The 6534-nt window shown below is 48.1% G+C and overlaps 1 long non-coding RNA gene across 1 annotated transcript; it reads right to left on the bottom strand.

Annotated features, from left to right (window-relative positions):
• Positions 1–674: 674 nt before the first annotated feature.
• On the bottom strand, positions 675–6272 carry LOC123350077. Its single transcript, XR_006573707.1, has 3 exons — positions 6202–6272; positions 1811–1860; positions 675–703 (listed from the first exon to the last, which is right to left on the bottom strand). It is a non-coding gene; the product is annotated as an uncharacterized LOC123350077 (long non-coding RNA).
• Positions 6273–6534: the final 262 nt, after the last annotated feature.

The raw sequence follows: 6534 nt of genomic DNA, 5'->3' as shown, positions 1-6534 counted from the left end.
AGCACCACTGCACAGCTGCTGCTAGCAGTGTGAGCTTGTGCACACCCCACTGACATCCCATACAAACCCATTGGGGGAAATCCTGCCCTCACTGAAATCAACAGGAAACTCCCAGGATTTCAGCCCTTGCCTGTCTTCCTTCCCTTTTGGGAGACCCGTGATGTGGAGGGTTACCTGAGAGAGTGGTGCTTGGGCTTCAGTAATAGGATCCATCTCACTGGAGCTGATTCCCATGTGATTAACATTGTGGAGGAACGGCCAATTCCCAGAGAATTTGGGAACTTTGAAATATTGAACATCTCTGCCTTGGTTGTTTGATTGCAGAGGCTGGTGGGGAAAGCCCCTCTAGCTGGATAGATTTTCAGGTTGTGGGCGATCCTCCCCCATTGCTGTGATGTGGAGTTTGGGAAGGATGTTTTCCTCTTTCTGGAATGCGTGTCTGTGGGGGGCAGGGCCTGACTGGCTGGTCTAACAGCAGATGTGGGAGGCAGCTACCTGGGTGGAGATCTGTGGCTTCAGCAGAGAGACCAGGGGAACAGACACAACCTGAAGCCTGGGAATCCTGAGTAAATCCATGTCCCAAGCCCTGGGGTCGCTGCCGAGCTGGATCAGGCAAACAAATCGCTCTTTGCTATCACTTCATTTTGTCATTAATAAAAGTTGAGACTCACCCTGGAGCTTCCCACCCAATTCACGGAGGCATCTGGGGAGAGAATGACAGTTACACATGGTCACTTGGTTGTAAATGCCCTGATGCACCGCAGCCAGGGACTCCCATGATGTACTGCCTACCGTCACCATGAGGGGAGAAAATGGTGCATCCTGGGAGAGCCAGAGAGCCCGGCTCAAAGAGGAGACCAGGAGCAGGAAGCCCCTGAACTACAGCTCCCACGAGGCATTCTTGCGCCAGCTTGAATTGAAATATTTTCTTTTTCAGTTGAAATATTTCAATTTTTGGTATTTCACTGAAAAGTTGAAATTTGCCACAGAAATTATGAGAAAAACTAAAGAAAAATCATTTTTATCTAAATGTTCCACAGAAGAACCCTATTTTCCAACCAGGTCAAGGATTAAGTGATTCGCTGGGTTAATTTATAATTAAGTGGAACAGAGCCCGGCAGGTTGTGTGTGACTGTGCTTCTCAGGGGGTTAAATCTCCCACTGGGATGTGGCACTCCTCAGGGCTTCCAAACACCTTGCACATTTAGGGTTTTTTAAACAAGAGTTTTCTCTATTTATACTTCCAACCTCACACACACTGAGATAAGAGTATCCCCCATGTACATATTTCGGCCTTCAGCCTTGGGCCTCACAAACCTGCAACAGGTGGGCACCAATTGCCAGACAAGGCACAGTCTGTTGGGACTTATTGCTGTGTTGTCACATTCTGGTCCACATTTGCACAGAGCAGGAAGAACTGGTCAGCACTGGGCAGAGCCAGCTCCCAGTGAAGGGGGTGGAACACTTTCCAATGGGAGCTTTCCCTGGGATGTGCCCTTTCCATGAAGGAAGGGAAATGGTAACACTTTGGCTCAGTCCCCTAAGCTATGGCAATGTAAGACTAGGGATTACAGGCAAAGGGTGGGACAAAGGAACCTCAAGGACTCAGATGCACGAGCCCTGGGACACCAAGAACTTTTTCTCCTCATTCACTTTAATCACAGGCCTTTTGTTGTTGTAACTCTTGGCCAGACAGTCTGATCTGGGATCAGCGCAGCCCCCACCAATAACACATTTACCCCCAAATCCTGCATTTCTCCCTCATGTGCATGTGACCCTGGTAACCCCAATACTCTCCAAAAGCTCTTACATTCAATATGATCTTCAGGAGTGTTGCTGGTGTCGCGCTGGACTCGTTCCCTGTGGGGAGTAAAAAGGACAAGGGGGTATCAGTGATGCCGTGTGTTTTCTCTCTGTTTTCAAAGATCCAGGTAGGACCGTACATCTCCATTCAGCTCACACTCATTTTCTTTGTATATATTTCACCCAAATAAAACTGGATTTTTGGCCCACGTCTGCTCACAATGTGTCAGTGCTGGAAATCTGAATGTTCATCATTAAGGCTCAAATATAAAGTCTTTGTATAGTGTGGAAATTCAACTTCACATCCCCAGGCTCTTTACTTCTTGCCCTGCCTGCAAACCAGCTCCCACGTCCCAGGAGGGCAGGGTGGGGTGTTTAGGGGCAGAGGCTGGTCATATGGCCGGAGGAGGGAGGGCGGGAATGTTTGGGGAGAGGCAGCTGCTCAGAGCCGTACAGCTGGGAGAGGCGCAGGATGCATGCAGGGAACATACACAGCTGAGTGTTGGGGAGAGTCTGTGTGCCGTGTCCTTCCTGTCTCCTGCCCCCACTTTTTTATTGGCAGAGTCGCTGCACTGGGAACCCAGGCTGGGCCGGACACTGGCAGAGCCTGGAAACTGCCTCTAGCTTCCACATGTATTTTTCCCTCGCTGTGTTCAGCTGGTCACCCCATGGACTCCCTGGCTACTCCCCCCCACCATGCCCATCTGGGCAGGGGCCATATTGATTTCCTGAAATCCCTCTTGGGGCAATTTTCAGCTGATGAATCGGCTCCGAGCTCTGGGGCCATGGGGCCACCATAGGCCAGGCAGGGTTTAGTACAAGTGTATGGGCCATGTGGCCCTCTAAAGGGCTGCAGCAGGATTTTCAGGGTGCAAAGGGGCAGATGGGTAAGGGAGCAGTAGTCAAGGGGAGGCCTGAGTGGCAGGTTCTGGCTGCAGAGCAATGGGGAGTGACCCTTAGACTCGATCTGAGGGGTCCCTGCAGGGTCTCTGTGTCTGGAGGGAGGAGAGGGGTGCCACAGAACCCCCTGATGCTGTGGTGGGCAGACAGTGAGCCAGCAGCATTTAGCAGCTCCCTGGGGGCCTCAATGAGCTGGTCCCCTGGTCAGTGCTGCAGAGGTGATCAGCTCAGAGCCCCTTCTACACAACGCGTTGTTCACACGTATGGTGCACTCTGTATTCCCACTGGTGTGTGTCCCTGATGCCCAACTCTCCCTACTGGCAGGGGAGCACTACGGCCACCCCATGCACAGACCTGCACTGAAACCATGGACGCTGTGAGAGAACCCGCTGTGGGTGTTTTGAGGCGAGTCCGTGTGTGGACATGCCGAGTCTGACACTAAATGAGCTGCACCAATGGAGCTAACGTTGGCTTTTACTCACTGCAGCTGGATGGACTGGAGACCCTTGGTTCCCAGTCAGACCTGGCCACTCCCAGCCCTGCCCCAGAAGAAAAGACCCAGTGTGATGTTATTGACATGAACTTTGACCATATAGATCATTGTTTCAACCAAGATCCTATACTTGTAAGGTGTCTACAGGAAGGTTACAAAGAGTCCTGTGTCACCTAGAATATAGAATATCAGGGTTGGAAGGGACCTCAGGAGGTCATCTAGTCCAACTCCCTGCTCAAAACAGGACCAATTCCCAACTAAATCATCCCTGCCAGGGCTTTGTCAAGTCTGACCTTAAAAATCTCATGATGGCGTATATTACATTGGTGGACGTGCAGGTAATGTTGTGGTTGATCTGGTCACGTTAACACCACCCTATACTGAAAACCTATGCCTACCTTCATGCCTCCAGCTTCCATCCCGGACACACCACACAATCCATTGTCTACAGCCAAGCGCTGAGGTACAAGTGCATTTGCTCCAACCCCTCCGACAGAGACCAATACCTACAAGATCTTCACCAAGCATTCTCAAAACTACAATACCCGCATGAAGAAATAAGGAAACTGACCATCACCTACAGTCCTCAGCTAAAACCTCTGCAACGCATGATCAGTGATCTACAACCCATCCTGGACAACGATCCCTCACTTTCATAGGTCTTGGGAGGCAGGCCAGTCCTCACCCACAGACAATCCACAAACCTTAAGTGTATTCTCACCAGGAACCACACACCGCACCATAGTAATTCTAACTCAGGAACCAATCCATGAAACAAACCCCAATACCAACTCCACCCACATATCTACACCAGTGACACCATCACAGGACCTAACCAGATCAGCTACAACATCACTGGTTCATTCACCTGCACGTCCACCAATATGCCATCATGTGCCAGCAATGCCCCTCTGCTATGTACATCGGCCAAACTGGACAGTCCCTATGTAAAAGGATAAATGGACATAAGTCAGATATTAGGAATGGCAGTATACAAAAACCTGTAGGAGAACACTTCAGAGTCCCTGGACACACAATATCAGATTTAAAGGTAGCCATCCTGCAACAAAAAAACTTAGGACCAGACTTCAAAGAGAAACTGCTGAGCTTCAGTTCATTGCAAATTTGACACCATCAGGTCAGAATTAAACAAAGACTGTGAATGGCTTGCCAACTACAAAAGCAGTTTCTCCTTCCTTGGTGTTCACACCTCAACTTCTAGAAAAGGGCCTCATCCTTCCTGATTGAACTGACCTCGTTATCGCTAGACTGATTCTTGCCTGCATATTTATACCTGCCTCTGGAATCTTCCACTACATGCATCTGACAAAGTGGCCATTCACCCACGAAAGCTTATGCTTCAATACGTCCATTAGTCTATAAGGTGCCACAGGATTCTTTGTCGCTTTTTACGGATCCAGACTAATACGGCTACTCTCGGATACTTACAGAAAGGTTGTAATTTGCTGGTTATATTTATGCTGTCTGTATATTTATGCTGTCTATGTATATTTATACATATTTATATGTATGTGTGTATCAATTTTGTATTTGAAGTTATGAATATTGGCTATGTACTTGTATCTCAATGTGCTTGATTCTAAGTAGCCTCAGTGAAGCATTTGGTCAGCTTCTTAAGAAAGGACTATTCTCAGTAAGCGCCCAATCAAGAAACACTTAACGGACCATGGACTTTGGAAGATGCCAATTAACATCTGAGCTTTCCTGGGAACATTCAAACTAACATATAAACAATGGTTCTGGCCTGCAAAAAGCTGAATAATTCATGGACATATGACTTGCCCAGGTGGCTACAAACTCCATCTTGTTGCTGTGATTGTGCACAGAAGAACAAAGGGCTTTCTGCCTACAAGAGGGAGAATATAAAAGGTCCTGGAAGCCTCTCCATTTTGTCTTCAGCTGGCTCAAGAGATGGCCTCTCCACCCCAAAGAGATGTGTGAAAGAAACTAGAACACAGGACTGTAACTATGGGGGTGTGAGTGATTGCTGGACCCAGGCCATAAGCCACAATGTTGGTCTGAAAAGGATTGGGTCCAGACTAGAAAGGAGTCTAGTCTGTGAAAGAAGCTTATTGGGACATCTCTGAGGGTGAGATTTATCTGTATTCAGTTTCCTACTGTATTAGGCTTAGACTTGCTTGGTAACATAGTTTGTTCTGTCTGTTATTACTTGGAACCACTTAAATTCTACTTGTTATACTTAATAAAATCCCTTTTGTTTATTAATTAACCAGAGTAAGTAATTAATACCTGGGGGAGAAAACAGCTGTGCATATCTATCACTGTTACAGAGGGCAGACAATTTATAAGTTTACCCTGTATAAGCTTTATACAGAGTAAAACGGATTTATTTGGGGTATCTGGGTGCTGGAGACAGAAGTACTTGCTAAGCTGTTTTCAGTTAATTCTACAGCTTTGGGGATGTGGTTCAGACCCTGGGTTTCTGTTGCAGCAGGTTAGCGTGTCTGACTCAACAAGACAGGGCTCTGAAGTCCCAAGCTGGCAGGAAAATGGGCTCTGAAGTAGTCTCAGCACATCAGGTGACAGTCCCCAGGGGTCTCTGTGACCAAGCCCATTGCACCCGATTCTAAGGAACTGGCTGGGTCGGTCAGTGCTGCTTTGTGGGCAACCAACCATGACACCCCAAGTGTAAAACAGGGTCACTTTCATTCTTTCACACACACGAGGCAATTTTCACACATGGTCACTCTGCTGCCAGTGAATTTGATGGGAAGACAGCGCTGGCAAAGCCTTTCTTTAAACTGTCTCCCCATAACCCCAGATCACATCCTGAGCAGGGAGTTCATCCTGCTCTGGCCTTTTCAAAAATTCCTCCAGAACAAACAGACTGAAACCGCTCCCTCCCCCATCACAGGAAAGCTGAGCGCAGCCTAGATGCTGGAGTGACCGCCAGCCCTTCCGTGAGGCAGAGAAAAGAGACCCAGAAAGAAAACTAGATAGGAGAGGGAATAATCTTCTCCTACCTTTGGTCCCTCAGTAGAGATGCAACTGGAAGGCAGTGAGACAATGCGATCAGATACGTGGACACATTTCCTCATGGACAGAGAGAGAGAGATGCAAACTGAGTGACACGGCCCCAATTCATCATCACACTGATGCAGAGCTCTGTCCCCATGGCCCAGCCCAGCTCTCTCCTCCACCAGCCCCACTGGCTGCCCCTGCAAGTGCTGACACCAAGTCTCACAATTTTAGTTCCAGTCTCATGGCATTTGATGTTCTACATAAAGCCCCAGGTCTGATAGTCAGGGGAGTTAGTGAGAAACTCAATATTCATTACAAAAAAAGTAAATTTATAA

Source organism: Mauremys mutica, chromosome 15 (genome assembly GCF_020497125.1).
Source record: "Mauremys mutica isolate MM-2020 ecotype Southern chromosome 15, ASM2049712v1, whole genome shotgun sequence".
Classification (NCBI taxonomy): domain Eukaryota; kingdom Metazoa; phylum Chordata; order Testudines; family Geoemydidae; genus Mauremys; species Mauremys mutica.
The sequence above is the reverse complement of the archived record's forward strand: the minus strand, read 5'-3'. Positions and strand labels throughout refer to the sequence as shown.